The sequence below is a fragment of the Bos grunniens genome, chromosome 7 (assembly GCF_055505025.1).
Source record: "Bos grunniens cultivar Pamir isolate PY7600 chromosome 7, Bosgru_T2T1.0, whole genome shotgun sequence".
Lineage (NCBI taxonomy): Eukaryota > Metazoa > Chordata > Mammalia > Artiodactyla > Bovidae > Bos > Bos grunniens.
The window spans coordinates 28,407,154-28,424,919 of NC_141171.1; the positions used below are offsets into that span (position 1 = coordinate 28,407,154).

Below are 17,766 nucleotides of genomic sequence, written 5' to 3' on the forward strand. Positions count from 1 at the left end.
CATGGATAAAGGAACCTGATGGTCTGCAGTCCAGTTAGGATACAGAGGGAATACATAGATTATACGGTACTATGTATCCTATAATTATTTATTTACCTGTAGAACTACTGGGATTTGTGAAGTATACATGGTTTTTCAATAACATTTGGGTCTGTATTTTTGCCTATTTTCTATTTCTGCTTTTACTAGAATTATGTTCAAAAATGTCACGTGAATCTTCCATCTGTTCTCAGTTAAACTTAAAAGCAATTTTTCTTAATGGTATTTAGACCACATTAAGTCATATAGATATCTTGCTTTCTTACTTTTAAAGTGCCTGCCTCATACATATGTATAAGTGAGTATGTAATTGGTCTAGATAGTAGAGCTTTTTAAACCATGATTTAAGAAAGAAATAGCTATTTACTAAATTATCTAACTCTGAGACAAGACTAAAAAATTAACTTGATAATTAGGAAAATACTTTTAATAACAAATGTTTTTTGCTTTATTTTTTGGCCTGATTATAGTGCTAAAATAATGCTATCTGGAATAAATAAAATTTAGGGTCAAAGGGAAAGAAAAGGGTTTTATGATTTTTAAATTTTTCATTATGTTACCATTAATGAACTAAAAATGTTCTGTTTCTCAAAATACTGAACAAAAGGAAAAGTAAAACAGAAAATTTACAGTTCAGTGTTAAGTATCAGATTTACTGCCAACATTTGTAATAGACATTGTGGCAATATGGGTCAGACACAAAGTAGAAAGGCAGACACCGCACTAGGTATTACAAACATAGGATGTTTCATAGAGAGAATTAGTTACTTAGGTGTTGAAAGTCTGAAGGAGCAAAAAAGAAATCTGATATGAAGAAATCATCAATGTAGAAAACAGTATCTTTTGGTCTGAGAGACCTTAATAGAAGTGATGATGCCAGAAAACAGAAGGGTGAAGTAGAAGTCCTATGGACTGGGGCTTGAAACTCTGAGAGTGGCATTAATGGCTACTGCTCAGACCTCTGAGGAACGTGCCCATAGCTCAGATGTGGACCTCTGATGGAGAATGCCTCATGGGGGATGCTCAGTCTTGTGGAGACAGCATGTGAGGACACAGCAGGTGTTTGGAAGGCAGGGAGTAGAGTGACTGAGAGAAAGCACAGCTGGTATTTCAGTCACTGAGAAGCCTGACATAGTGGGTACTCACATCACTGAAATCATGCCAGATAGTGCTGGAATCACCAAGAGAAACTGGAAGTGGATGTTTTCACTGTCTTCTACTCCTGTAGATGTACAGAACCAAGTGGAAGATGGATATGGGTCCATTGTCTTCCAGCCTTCTTCAAATAACCTTCTATTTCCAATTACTCCTCTCTCTCAACCACTGGCAACCACTGATCTACTTTATATTTCTGTGGAGTTGCCTAGTCTGGATATTCCATAAAAATAGAATCAATAATATATGGCCTTCTATTAAGCCTTCTTTTACTTAGCATAAAGTTTGGAAGATTTGTCTATATTATAGCATGTACTGATACTTTGTTTTTATAAATAATAATATGCCTTTATGTGATTATATCATATATTGTTTATTCATTCATTACTTCATGGATATTTAGGTTATTTCTTCATTTTGGCTTTTATGAATACTATTGCCATGAACATTTCATGCATAAGTTTTTGGGTGAACATAAGTTTTCAATTCTCTTGGCTATATACCTAGTAGAATTACTGGATCTTACAGTGTGTGCTCAATCACTTCAGTCATGTCAGACTCTTTGTGACCCTATGGACTGTAGCCTACTAGGCTCCTCTGTCCATGTGATTCTCCAGGCAAGAATACTGGAGTGGGTTGCCATGCCCTCCTTCAGGAGACCTTCCCAACCCAGGGATCAAACCCTCATCTCCTGTGTCTCTTGAATTGCAGGCGGATTCTTTACCACTGAGCCACCTGGGAATCTGGTAGCACTATGTTTAACTTTTTAAAGAACTACCAAAATGTTTTTAAAAGCAATTTTGCTGTTTAAGTGGTTTGCAGTTTATTATTACCACACACAAAAATGTGGAAATAGAGGAAAACCTATGATTCCTTAGGGCTACCTAAGAATTTCTAGGAATTCTGGTTTCTCATTTCAGAATCCTGAAATTGTTGTCTGTCAGAAATTTGGAAATACCACCTGAATTCTATTTGAAGGTGAAGAGCTATTGGATACTAGCAGCATGGAAGTATTGGCTTACTATGTGCCCAGAGGGATAATGACCTAAAGCTGGGAAGCTTTTAAAAATGATGAGTGATCACCTAGACTGAGTTCATAGAACCATCCCTCAGAGAGATCCAGAAACTCAATGTCAGACTTCCTGTGTTTCACAGAATGGGAGCTCAAGGTACTGTTTGGTCATTATAGGGAAGGGTGACCCCTTAAGAATAGAATAGTCAGCACATCTGAGATTTGGAAATAACTGAAATTCTGTAATTAAGGTTCAAGTAAAACCTAAAAATTCAGTCTACACGAGAGAGTAACTCCATTACTATTATGTAGGGAGTGTCCTAAACGGCTGTTCTTGACCACCACAGAAAATCTGATAGAAGGAAATAGAAGTGGTTTCAAATGGACATAAGGAATCACTGTTTGAGTACCAGGATGATAAACTGCTAGTTAGTTGTAGAATCTCTAGTTCTAGAGATGTTTATGAAGGTTGAAAATTCTGAGTAGTGAAATTCACTGTCTGAAGTAGAGGGGTTAAGCTCTTTGTGTTCTTCCAAAGTTATTATTCTATATATTTTTCTAAGATTCAGAATTTGAGGTTTTATTTACTCTAGGCTATGGGCCTTAATGAGCCCCAAATCTTTTCACTGTTCTATGTTCAAATAAGAAATACATCCATATAGTCAAACATAAATTATCTTGAAATTTAAATCACAAGAAATACTGAACTTAGTTAAGACTTTATTTCTCCTCTTTTTCTTAGGGCATTATTAGTGAAGGGTTGGGGGAAGAGGTTCTGTGTGTGTGTGTGTGTGTGTGTTTGTAGGTAAGGTAGAATGCAAGGAAGTGGTGCTGTTAATATGTTTATGTCACCAGCCCACTATTAGATAAATTCTCACTGAAAAACATGAAGTGGTCCTTTGGAAAACACAATTTAATATACCTTCCAAGAGAGCAGTTCTTTGCCTATTAGGCAAGATGATGAAACTCAGTGACCATTTCATAGATACAGCTGACATTTTGCAAATGGAAAACAAGCACAGGCAAGCTTTTTATTTTCAAATGATTTTCAGAGTCAAAAGAGAATACTGTACCCACAAATATGCTTATTTGAAAGAAAAAAAAACATTTCTATTCTTTTTTCACATGAAAAGTTTTGACAGTTGAAATGAGGTGAATTGACTTTGGCAATTTTTCTGTTTGGCATTTAATACTTGCTGCTCTTTCACAGAGAAACTTAAAGATCAATTAAGTATATTATACTATGTTGAAACTGTATAGCATTTAACTAAAAACCTAAAAGCAATAATGCTGCTCAAGAATGGAAAAGAGGTATAATAGTCCATTAGAAGTGGATTATTTGTATCATTAAGGAGAATCATTATGTGCTTTTGAATGAGAAAATACACTGAAGAAACAGAATTTGATGGTGAATGAACATTTGGTTAATAGTTACACAGCATACATTCAGGAAGAAATAAAGATATGTGTATGTGACTAATAGACAAAAGAATTTGCAACACAAGTTGCATATACCATTAAAACACAATTATTCCTGGAAAACCCATAAGAAGATTTTACATTGGTTCATATCATCATGTTAATACACGTTTTTCAAAGATACCAATTTTGAAATATAATATGCCATTTCCTCTCCTATTAAAAAGTTGAATTGCTGCCATGAAGGATTTATACACCTGCCAGATGCTGCTCAATTCTTCAGTCAAAATACAAGTATCTCAATCACAACCCATATGTACTCCTTCTGTATTATGAACTGTGATTTCATCTCCATTCTCAGCCAACCATGAGACTTGAAACATAGCCTGCCAATTATGTGGAAATGTACAAAATTGTATGGGGTTGGAGACTGCTGGCAGAGTTGGGTGTGGGTGTATGTAACACATCATTTCAGACATACACGCAACACTATTTGCTCTCTTCTTTTATTTCCCCTTATTTATTGAATTAGGCAACAGCTAAAACAATAACTAGTCCTAAATAAAAAAGAACAGAAATGGATAGAGGAAGAACTACATATATGTGAAAATATTCCATAAAAATGAGATTACAGGTAGTTTTTTTTCCTAGATTGAAAAATTAACATCATTTATGCTAAAACTCTCTGAGTACATATTAGGAGCAGAGAAAAATATTTTCCTTTTGATATTCTCCAAAATAAAATAAATTAGAATCAGTCGGTTTCAGAATTGTCTTCGAAGCCCCAGAGGAGAGACTCATGCAGGCACACACGCACAAATACACAGATGAATGAGATAAGCTAAAGCAGTGCAGATCTGCATTCTCAAATAAACAGCTTTGTAATTTGTATTTGTAACCTGGATATGAGTGTTACCAAGAGACTATCTTTTCCAGATTTTTACTTAGCAAGTTCTAAGTTTTATCATGTGTTCTAGTATTTCACAACATCTGAGCACTAAGCCTCTAGAAACCCTTTTTCAGCCTCTAATTTGTGGCTTCTAATCCTCTACGATTTGGGAAATCATAAAATGTGGCTTTGTATAATTCTGTCCGGTATCAGATGAAAGGGAATAGGTCTAGAGGGGGAGCCTAGAGGGCTCTGAAATAATGTTCTAACAGTTCCTCATGTGGCCCTGAATGGTCACTTAAACTCTGAATTTCATTGTTCTATTCTGTAAAATGGGATGTTGGACTTCTAAGCTCCTTGGTAGATCTAAGACTTCTTATGGTTCTCCAAGGCAGTTTTGTAGTTGTTGTTACTTTCTGATTGCTGCTTTCTTTTTTTCCCCTTAGTTTGCTAAATAAGTGACCTTCTTTTAAAGTGCTACTGTATTTACTCTCCTGATTATTTTGTGACAAGAGATTTCCTAAGAATTCAAGCAGAAAAAGAGGTTGAACAAACAAATTGCGTAAGTCACCCCTTTGTGGCATTTAAAAACATTCCATAGGTGTAGACACAAAGATTTATAACAGCATGTATTTTTATCACCCCAGCAAGTCATATTGAACGTTTGATGCTTGGATGAAGAAATGAACACGGAACTGAGTAGGTCAGATGGTATCAGGTATCAGTATCGATCGGGAAATAGGATTTACATTTTAACAGGTTTTCCATCATTCTTCATTTGCTTTTATTTTATTTGTTTGGTTTACAAACAAAAGTGTACATCATCCCTCCCTTCCAAATTAAAATGTAAATAGTTTCCAGTTTATAAGGACAGAGAATAATTCTTTTGATGGCAGTTATTGCACATTAATTTATTTGTTATTGTTTGTTTTTTTTTTTTCTGAATCTCCCCTAATACTTACCTGAGATGTAGCCATTTTGTTATATATCTATCTGTTATATATCTGATGTATCTTTATCTACATAGACATGGGAATATATACATATATGTATGTATATAATAGATATATATGTGTTTGTGTGTATAAATGAGAAAATGACTAACTGATTAGCGCTTTATTAAAAGGATTATTTTTATTAATTTGCTGCATGTAGTGAACCTAATTTCTTTCTTTTTACAACTTCCCCTTCTATTACAGGCTGTTAAGCTCAGAACCTAGATCAGCTAAGCAGCAGACTCAGTAACAGTAAATGAAGTGCTGTGAGCTTACATCAGACTAATTAGTCTAAAGGATTAAAAAAAAAAGGATGGGGGAAGGGTTTGGGAAGACTTTACAGGTTGCTTTGTGAAAGGCAGTTTGCTTAATTAAGCCAACCACTAATTGTTAAATATTTTTCAGGCATTAACAGAGCTACTCTGAGTGTAATTAAATTTTGATTTTAGTGGTATTTGCAGGGATTAAAGTCACAATCTGCTGAGGCACTGGGGTTAGTTAATATTCACTTCACTGCCACAGCTGTCCTCCATTATAATACAAAGGACAGGAAAAGAGACAGCAGAATGGGGTGAAGTAATGAGAAAGCTATTCATTCATCTGAACCAGCTCGTCACTCCACAGCCTCGTACAAATGGGTCTGAGCTGGAAGACATACAACCAGGCATTAAATCCTATTTAATCTGATACAATAAAGGGATGTCTAAGCCTGTGCATTTTTATTTTTATATGGGAGACTATGGAATGGATAAAAAAAAGATAATCATATGATTATCATACATTTCCATCCAAGTGGTATTTCTGAACTTATTAGCTCCACAGGAGTCCACCAGGATTGTAAACCACTTCCTGCTAAGCCATTATTTGTCTCGACTGAGCATGAATGAATCCTGTGGAAGGTGGTAGTGACTTTAAATCCTTAGTAAAATTCAAACTGGCAGGATCAATGTTTTGAGGTTGTTTTTTGGACTGAGACTGCCTCTGACTCCTCTCTCTCAAGCCAAAAAAAAAAAAAAAAAAAGCCCTAAAGGGTTATATGCTCTTGAAATGGATGAAGTTTAGCATCCTGTGACTGACAAGGAACATTTCTACTGCTGATGGGTTGCTGGGGTTTTTTGTGTCATTTTGTTCTTTTAATTCAATAACTTTGAGTAATTATTTTAAAGTTAAAAGCTTTAACCAGTTATACATATTCTGAAGAGGACAGGCATAAAAAGAAATCACCTTGTGCTCCCTTCTAGTACAGCCCCATCAAAAATAGGAGTCTAACGTAGAATCTCTTCTCATTTGTGTGCAGTCATTACATTGGCTACTGGTGTTCGTTTTCACGATAATCCACATTCCAGGGTCCCTGCATCAGTGGCACTAGGCTCCCAGTGGGGGCAAAGCAGCAGCCGTGAAACTAGCTTTCCAATACAAGCTAGTGATAGAGGTGTTCAAGTGAGGAACGTGGCCACATATCCTGTACTAGCAAAAATCATTTTTAAAAAGAACCAAAATCTGGAGTACCCCTGGTGATTACCTCGATACTTGACATTAGAATAAAAGAAAAAGAGAGAAAGGGAGAAGGACAAAGAGAGAGAGAGAAAGGGAAGGGACGAGAAGGAAAGGGAAAGGAATGAAGCCAGCAAAATTCCATCCCAAGGGAACTTGACTGCAACACTTTTATTCATAATGAGACAAGTTCAGGAGCTAAGTGATTAGAGATCTCTTCTGTTATCTAGTTGAATTACTATATAGTGAATCATATATTTGAGTTTGTTCTGTAACAAAATTTACTGTCTGCTTCTACAGACAAAGAGAAGTAGAGATATGATGAGTGGATTATACAGGGCAATCACCTTGAATTTCAATTAATATTAGCATAATTTAATTCTAGTGTTAAGATGACCTTGGCCCAAAGGACTAGGTTACTTCTCTAAAAGGCTTTGATTTTTTTACTTCACATGAAGCCTGACCTGGAAACTGGGAAGCAATTTCTAGTGGGTTGGTCATAGCTTCCTGTTTAAAAGAGCACAATTTATACTGACTTTGGCATCACTGACTCGATGGACATGAGTTTGAGCAAGCTCCAAGAGTTGGTGATGGACAGGGAAGGCTGGCATGCTGCAGTCCACGGGGTCACAAAGAGTCAGACATGACTGAGTCACAGAACTGAACTGAATGCAATACTTCGAGAAGACATTTGAGAGCGACAATCACTAACCATGCAGTCCATACATGTTCTGTGTTTCATGATGTCCCAATCTCTTGAGTGTCTTGTTACCTCTCAGTGACTAGAGTTAATAGGGAACATTCTTGTCCTGTGCAGTTATACCCCACGGCTGCTCTCTGCGGTGTGACCCTTTCTCCTCCTGCACTCAGGCTTGGGACAACCCCCTTGTTGCCTTAGAAGCAGCCCATCTGATAACTTCTGCTTGATGCTATTCCCTTAGTTTCTTAAATAGCAGCAGTATTTTCTCTCACACTTTCATCTTAGCAAATAAAAATGGCTCTTTTTTTTTAACTCCTACATGGTAGCTATTTTAGTAAATAAATAAACAAACATAATGCCCAGGCAGAGCGTTTTTCTCTTTGTCAGTTCTTTTGATACTACTGATGCATTAGTCACCATACACAATCTCGGATGAAACACCATCATTTTTGTTGCAGGCCATAAAACAATTCGCTGTACTATCTTTGCCTGGGGTGGAGATCACACACGTTCTTCTTTGCTTGAGGGTAACTTACCCTCTGTGTATTATCCAAATAAGGATCTAAAATTGAGAAACAAAATCTCCAATGATTTCCATGTATAATACTAGTAACTTTTACTACCACTTTTCCATAGGTTACGAAGACAATGCTTATGATCTACCATCACTTAGGACACGGCATTCCAGGTGGTGATAGGGGTAAAGAGCCCGTCTGCTAATGCAGGAGACCTAAGAGATGTGGGTTCTTCCCTGGGTTGGGAAGATCCCCCGGAGGAACACATGGCAACCCACTCCAGTATTCTTGCCTGGAGAATCCCATGGACAGAGGAGCCTGGTGAGGTAAAGTCCATGGGTTCACAAAGAGTTGGACATGACTGAAGCAACTTAGCACACATGCACACCACTTAGGGCACATTGCTTTAGTCTCCAGGTACTAATTCTCTAGTTAATCTCTAGAGAATGTGGAACATCTAGGAATTAGCCTACAACTCTCTTTCTTAATTCCTTGCAAAAAACAACTGTGGGCAGTTTTAGAATGGTCGTTCAGGAATGGAGTCTCCCACTGCTTTGAAAAATACCATGTTAGCTAGTTACCCACACACCACAGATAGGACCCATCTATAGGACTGCTATAGCATCTTACTTCAGTTAAGCTGAGCTACCTACTCACAGACTAGATTGAAATGATTGTAGTCTGCACTGTTCAAATTCACAAAAGAAAATTTCCATTTTGCTTTTGGAAACACAAGCCTGTCTAATATATAATTTGCAGTTACCATCAAGTCATAAGTAAGCTATCAAGTTTATCAAGTAGAGATTTTTTGATGTGTCCAGAGCTATTCCAACCAAACTGGTATGTTAGCAATTTACATCAGCAAGCAGGTAGTAACCAGCCAAGACCAACTTACCGGTTCTTTTCCATAAAAATTGATTTGGACACTAAAGCCTTCATAAGATTTTTCTCCCCACATTAAAAACAGGGTAAACTACTTTGCTGTCTCCCCCACATACACATCCAAATTCTAAAATAGTGTGTCATGTATTATTTTTGTTACAGTAATATTCTGAAGAAATAAAATTTATTTTAAGATAAACCAAGCTCTAAAACAAACTCAAGTAATCCAAAAATTGACTCATCTTTTAATGTCCTACCCTTTTCTAGAGCTTACTGCTTAAAAGCCTCCCCTTTTTCTTAAATATGATCAATCATTCTTATAGGTTTAAGAACACCTCGAGCAGAGTTTGGATTACTAGTATGTTTCTTTTCAAATTGTTTGGTTCATACTCAAAGTTGAAAACTTGTTAATATTTTTCATAAATTTACTTTTGCTTGATTCTTAAAGTTCTCTGACACAGTCAACTTGGAGTTAGGGTATTATTATGCTGACATGTATGATTTGTTAGATAATCTAAAAATGCTTTGAAAGCATTTGCAAAGTTTTAATTACAGATTTTTATACATGTAATGTACTAAAATTAGGCCAAACTCATTCAGGGAATTCTTAACAGAGTCTGAAGCTGAAACTGAATCAAGATTTTGTAAACTAGTGATCTGTTCTTACCAGGATTTTTCTCTATACACTCTGACAGGAAAAAAAAAAATTCTTATTTGTAATGGGTGACAAATAATACATGTCCCTTTTTGTTTTGCATCTACGGTGGGTGTAAAGGTGACCAAAGTCATATAATGACCTATGCCCCTCCATGTGATAGATTCCCTCTATTATTTGTGTGATACCATTTATACCATCAAGAGACCTTGCCTTCCTAACTCAGAATTCTGTGCTTAGAAGACCACAGCCATTAAGGGATTGTAAACAGCACCATTTGAGTCTTGTGGCCACCCTGGAAGAGCAAGTAGAGAGAATGTAGGCTGTGAGAAAGCAAATGCTTGTTTAAACACATGTATGATATAATTAAGGGAAGACTCAAGGGAAATTATCCAAAGCATGTAAGAATCAGATTCATTTTTAACAAGTATAAAAACTCTATTCAAATAAAAGCTTTTGGTGGCTTTGTAAGAGATCGTACTTGAAAAAAGGTGTGGGGGATAGAGATTATAATTCATTCTAGAACTATATAACATAAGTAAATGAACAATAAAAATGATAAATTGGGCAATAAAAAAGATTACAGAAATAATGCTTTCACATATTGGGCATTCATTAAATTGACTTCTCAGTGTAATTACTTTAACATTTCTACTTCTGAGTCAGTACAGATTTTTGGATCATTAAATTAAATAGTAAATATTATACATTTTGCAGGAATGTTATTTATGGTCTAACAAATTCCCCCACTGAAAGTAAATGTCTGATGACCAAAGCAGCATTTTCTGTAGTAAATTTTTGAAATTAAAATCATTCTTTAAAATCACTTCAACAAATGTGTATTTTGCACCTGTTACTCTAGGCATTATATCATAAACTAGCACATAATTGATACAGCAACTATTTCAATATACGTCTGTATTCCTATAAGATTTTGTGACTATTCTGTACTTTATATATTATAATATATACTTTATACATCACTTAATAACTACTCTGGGTATGAGTTTTTGTTCCCGCCTAAATCGCAATGGCACTGTCACTCCCTGCAAGGAGCTTACAGTTTAGAAAGAAAAGCACTTAATACTGCTGAATAAGTATCAATAAAATACTATAAGAAAACATGAAGATTCAATTAATTCTTCCTGAGGCAGATAGAAAGAGAGGTTTTAAGAAATAGCATTTGATCTAGGTCTTCACAGTATAGAAATTCATTAAACAGGTAAGGAAAGAATGTCCTGGACAGAAGGCAAGGATAGGGCACATACACGACTGACGGGAGTGTAAGTTGGTGCAGCCACTGTGAAGAACAGCATGTGTGTGCACGTTCAGTCTCTTCAGTCATGTCCAGCTCTTTGCAACCTCATGGACTGTAGCCCGCCAGGCTCCTCTGTCCATGGGGATTCTCCAGGCAAGAATACTGGAGACTGGAGTGGGTTTCCATGCCCTCCTCCAGGGGATCTCCCTGACCCAAGAGTTGAACCCACGTCTCTTATGTCTCTGCATTGGCAAACAGGTTCTTTACCACTAGCCCAAAGAATAGTATGGATGCTCCTTAAAAACTGAAAGTAGTACTACCATATGATCCAGCAGTCCTTCTCCTGGGCATGCATCTGGAAAAGGTGAAAAAAACTCTAATTCAAAAAGATACATGCACCTCAATGTTCTTAGCAGCACTATTTACAATAGCCAAGACATAAAAGTAACATGAATGTCCATCAACAGATGAATGGATAAAGAAGATGTGGGGTGTGTGTGTGTGTGTGTGTGTGTGTGTGTGTGTATATATGTTTCAAAAAATACACTAAAAAAGGTATGGTACAGACATATGGAAGTACCATATGCCATATTAAGTACATATGGCATATGCACTTAATAATGGAGCCTTGCTACACCAAGACAGGTTTGACCATTCGAGAGCTTGCTAAAAATGCAGATTCTCAAGCTCCATCTCTGAACTTCAGAATCAGAATCTGAAGTTTAACAATTTAGATAATATTTACATTTTAATAAATATATCTGTATTTAACAATATAGATAATCCCCCATCGTGGTGGGGGGTGGGGGGTGAGGGGTTGGGGGTGTATCTGTATGCCCACTAAAGGCTGAAACGCACTAGTTTAGAAGGCTTGCATTGTTGGAGTGTTGGACACCCGCACACTGGAAAAGGTGGAGGAAAGGACAGGGACGCCAACTGGACTGCAGCATCCAGGAGCCTGCGATCTACCTTGTAGGCATCCTGTAGTCCACCTGTGATTTCCTGAAGAGCGGAATAGCAATACTAAGCCAAAGTATTAGTATGCAAATGCTTGTGGAAAATAATGAAGAAGGAAACTAGTTTGAATATTTTTGTAATAATTTAGGTAAAAAATCATGATAAATCCTTAGCCTGAGACAATGGTAGTAAGAATTGGAAGAATAAGACATATTACTGAGAAATGTGTCAGGAAGAATTGCCATGATTTTATCACAGCTATGCTATGCTATGCTAAGTCACTTCAGTTGTGTCCAACTCTGTGCGACCCCTTAGACAGCAGCCCACCAGGCTCCCCCGTCCCTGGAATTCTCCAGGCAAGAACACTGGAGTGGGTTGCCATTTCCTTCTCCAATGCATGAAAGTGAAAAGTGAAAGTGAAGTCGCTCAGTCGTGTCCCACTCTTAGCGACCCCATGGACTGCAGCCTACCAGGCTCCTCCATCCATGGGATTTTCCAAGCAAGAGTACTGGAGTGGGGTGCCATTGCCTTCTCCATATCACAGCTATAAGAGACCATATTTAGAGAGAGGAGACTGAGAAAAGGAGTTGCTCTAGCGAGTGATTAGTTCCCAGATGACCCTTGTAAAATATTATAGGAGTCAGTACAGATGAAATTTGTTAGAGGTGTAAAGGGAAAGAAAATTCAAAAGTGCGGTGCCAGGTTGGTCAGCATTAGTAACACAAGTCACTTACCCACTTAGTCATCCATTTATTCAGCAATGTTCCTTAAATATCTGACATTTGTAGTGTTACTTAAGAGCAAGGGAAAACTAAGTCTGCTCACAGGAACTCATATTCTAAAAAAGACGAAAAAGCAAACAGGTAGATGAAAGAATATGTAATGTGATTTCAGGTGGAGATTACTGTTTGTGCTATTAAAAAATAGGGCCGGCTCAACACTGAGTCAGAAGTCAGAGAAGGACTCTCTGTGACCCTGGACTTCATGACAAAGGGGATAGGGGAAGTACATAAAGCTGTCTTGGGAAATTTGACTGCCTTCAAGAAGACATTTGTTTTGTTTCCTTGTTTGCAGAAGAAATTGAGTCATTATCATTTTAATGATAACTAAGAGAAGACCTTGTATTGTTTTTCAGTTACACTTTCTTTTATGTTATCACATTGATCCATATAATCCAATCTGAAGGAATGATAAGAAGGCTTTACAGATTAAAAGTCAAAGTTTCAAAGAGGTAGGGTGACACATCTAAAAATTATGAGATATCTGATATTTTGACTTACAGATGACTTAACTACTAAGTAGTAAATCATGTCTTAAAATTTGTGAAACATATAAAAGAGTTTCAGGCTACAGATCTGAAAATATAAACCTCATCCAGTTCAGTTCAGTTCATTTCAGTTGCTCAGTCGTGTCCGACTCTTTGCGACCCCATGAACCTCAGCAAGCCAGGCTTCCCAATTCATCACCAACTCCCAGAGTCCACCCAAAGCCATGTCCATTGAGTCGGTGATGTCATCCAACCCTCTCATCCTCTATCGTCCCCTTCTTCTCCTGCCCTCAATTTTTCCCAGCATCAGGGTCTTTTCAAATGAGTCAGCTCTTTGCATCAGGTGGCCAAAGTATTGGAGTTTCAGCTTCAACGTCAGTCCTTTCAATGAACACCAAGGACGGATCTCCTTTAGGATGGACTGGTTGTATCCCCTTGCAGTCCAAGGGACTCTCAAGAGTCTTCTCCAACACCACAGTTCAAAAGCATCACTTCTTCGGTGCTCAGGTGCATTAAAGTGAAAGTGAAAGTCGCTCAGTCGTGACTATCTTAGTCAGCTAGTAAAGGAAGGAACTCTTTCCTTTGAAAATTTTTCCTTTGACTCTTTATGACCTCATGGACTATACAGTCCATGGAATTCTCCAGGCCAGAATACTGGAGTGGGTAGCCTTTCCCTTGTCCAAGGGATCTTCCCAATCCAGGGATCAAACCCAGGTCTCCCGCATTGCTGGCAGATTCTTCACCAGCTGAGCCTCAAGGGAAGCTGCCAATCCTTCCCTACTCTTCCCACTGAGAAGTAGAGTCTAATTCTCCCCCTGCTCTTGAATCTGGGTAGGTGAAATGACTTAATTACGACTGCATGTGGTCAAAGTGATGGGATGCCACATGACTTTTGAAACTAAATCTACAGAAACCTAGAAGTTTCTGCCTTGGAAACCCCAGACTAGACTCTCTCCTTTTTTTTTTTTTTTTCTTTTCTCAGAGATAATTTTAAAACCAGTGTTTCAGTAGCTGCAACCAGAATGGTATTATTTGACTACTAAATTGCATTTTATATTATCAGATTAAGCCAAGTGTTTATACTATCAGATGAACCCAATATAAATTAGACTTAACACTTCAATTCCAAAAGGAGTACTATTTGTTTTTATGATTTACTGTATTATATTATGATGGTTGGCAATTTAAAAGCAAGTGTATTCACAGGAAAGCTAATCTATAGGAATAAAACTCAGAAGAGCGCTTACCTGTGATGGCAAGGAGGTAGGGCAGGGATTGACTGGAAATTAGGAGATTTAAGAGAAGTTAGGAGATTTAAGATTTAAGCACATGAGAACTTTCTGGGGTGATGGAAATTATTTACAACTTGCTTGAGGTTTGGTTGCATGAGATGAGTATATTGAAACTCTTAGTACTTTATTCTTAAAATCTGAGCATTTCACTATATGTAAATTACTTCGAACAAAAGTAGAGGAGAGATTTTGTTGCTTCACATAAGAAAATGACTTCTCAGCAGTTGTTTAGCCAAAAGTGGAGATGGTTTGAGTTTAAGTGCCCTCTCTCTCTTTTTCAATTTTGAAATGGATGGATGAAGTCAAGGGTATGTACATCTGTGTTCATAAAACAAGGTAAAGCTAACAAAGCCATTCAGAGGCTAAACATATGTGACCACAAAGCATTAGTGTTAGAACGGGTCTGATAAATCACCTGGTCCAACTTTTGTTATTTTACAGATAACCTTGATCTTGCTAACAAATCCAGTAAACAGCTGGGCTGTCTTAAAATTTGATGGGGACCGAATATGTTGATCCATTGTTTGTGGAGTAGAAGCCATTGTCCAATGAAATCAGGTCAGTAAATAAAAATAGGGTAAGGCTGATATTCAGAAAGAAAGAAACCCAAGTAATGTAAGCATTTTAGCTTAACCAAAACATGAATTAGGTTGGAATATTCATTCCTCAGTCCTTCAGTGACGCACTAAGGCCTTTTGGTTCTTTCCCCCTGCAAGGAGCTGTGCCATTGGACAGTGGCATAGACTGTTACGGATAAAGAGAGGTGGGATAGCATAGTGGAAGATGAATGGACTCTGGATGAAGCTGCCTGGGTTCCAGGTCTCAACTTTGCTCATTGCTAGCTGTGTGACGATGGCATAGGCTCTCTGTGACTTAGTTGCCTCGTATGTTACGTCAAATGGGATAATATTACTTATAACACAGAGTAGTTAGGAGATTTAAGTAGGTTAAGATTTCTAAAACACTTGGAACAGTGCTTGGCTCATTGAAAGCACCATGGAAGTACCTAGTTAAGAAACAAAAATAAACAGCTTCCGTGATGCATCAGCTTTGACTTCCAGGTTAGTTTCTTTAGAGGGCAAAATATTAAACAGAACTTTCCTTCTTTTTTTTTTTTTAAACAATTGTGTAGCTCATCTAATTTGATATCAGCTTTTTTGGTTGTTATTTCTAACAAATCAACTTTATCAAGTCTTTCTTCAGTTTTAAATTTCTTTCCATAGAAACTCAATACTCTTTTCTTTACATACATATTTGGCCACTTGGCATAACATTGTTAAATAGGAACAGTAGGAAGTAAAACTTGTGTGATATAAACAGAATAAATGCTTGATAGTCACCCATTTGATAAGTGAGGCAAAGGAACAGACCTATCGGAACAGCTCAGTGTCCAGTTGCTTACAGAGTGCAATGGGCATCAATCCCTGTATTATGACAGAGAGAATGAGAACTTTGGCTAATCCAGAGGTTAGAAGAGGTGCTATTCTCCTATGAAATTGCCATTTTAAGACACTTATAGGCTTTTTGCTGTTTCAAACCTTTAACGTCAGAGATTTGTGTTTATAGCTTTATATTTATAACATTATTTATACATAATATACAACATATACATATATGAATAACATACATAATGCATTATGTACATAATGTATATAAATACAAAAATAGAGATGCACCGAATATCTATTTTTCCAGAATTATCATTAATACTAACTAATTTAGGTGGAAAGTTGCAGAACCATTGTCAATAATTCAATACAGGGATTACATTTTATAGTGTCAAATGAATCCAAGTATTATATAAATTATACATAAGACCTCAACCCTCAAATGGTAAAGCATCTGCCTACAATGTGGGAGACCCAGGTTCGATCCCTGGGTCGGGAAGATCCTCTGGAGAAAGAAATGGCAACCCACTCCAGTATTCTTGCCTGGAAAATCCCATGGACCCTAGGAGCCTGGCGGGCTACAGTCGCAAAGAGTCGGAAACGACTAAATGGCTAAAGCACACATACGCAAGACCTCAGCTGTCAAAGCAATACTAATTGTTTTTCTAATGTACTGTGTGATACTCTATTGCTTGGTGACTTAAAAGCGAATGTGGAAAACTAATCTATGAGGATAGAACTCAGAAGAGCAGTGACCTGTGAACTGAGTGGAAAGTGCACACAAGGATGCTCTTGGGTGCTGGAAGCAATGTGTCTCTTGACTGGATTGGCCGGTACACGGAAGTTGGGTGTGACCTCGACAGCCACTCTGCTGTCCCCATGCCTCCTCCAGTGTCCAGAATACCCATGACCTTTTCAGTTCATCCTATTTTAGCTGTTTGTTCCCAACCCTCACCCCCAACATACCAAGAACTGTTCACTAGTAACCTTTGTCAGAAGTGGCATAACTTCCCCACGTGCATATCTGGCTAGAACAGGACAGAAATTAAATCCCTGATAAAAATGTGTTTTAGAAATTGACACTGACACAAGCTGGGACTCTATTTGTGTTTTTAAAGCATCTATTGGACTGCTTTATACTGACAGGTTTGACAGGTCACATTCCATTTCTTCCATTCTATTAATGAAAGTGGTGGGACACATAAGGACATGGCAATAACACATCACTTGAGTACATAGGCTAAGCATGCATTCCAAAGATAAGTACAAAAATCTCCAACCCGTGCTGAAAAGCATGCATTTTCATCCTAGACAGGCTGATTACAGCCTCAGCAGCAGCCTGAATGTTGATCCCCGTTCAGTAACGCTTTGAATGCCTTTGTTCCAGCATTTCCCAGCAGTGAAAACATAATGGAAAAGAAACTCCCAAATGACAGCTTATTGATGCTGCTGCTTTTTTTTAAATATAAGAAAAATAATTGTGAAACAGGGCAATAAAATGAGCAGAACAAAATAAAAGACAGAGGCAAATGTATAAAACAAATTTATATCATCTGAAGTAGAGGAAGCTTTTGCAAATATTTTACATTTTACCTAAGTTTAAAATAAATGTACAATAAAACTAAACAAGAAAAAAAATGTTAACGATGGCAACTGCCTTTAAGAGTGAAATGAACTTTTCATTCCAGCTTTACCTCCCAGTGGTAGCATGAGCAGGTCTCATGGAATATCATTGAAAAGAAGTGTAATTAAAGAGAAGACATTCCAGTTACTCTCAAGACTGCTTAATAATACAGCTACACTTTCAGGACAGTAGAGACATATCCTACTCCATTTCAGAATGATAATC

The 17,766-nt window shown here is 37.3% G+C and overlaps 1 long non-coding RNA gene across 1 annotated transcript in view; it reads left to right on the top strand.

The window, feature by feature from the left end:
- Positions 1-17,766, top strand: part of LOC147368969 (uncharacterized) — a 62,404-nt gene that overhangs the window by 27,684 nt on the left and 16,954 nt on the right. The window lies entirely within an intron of this gene.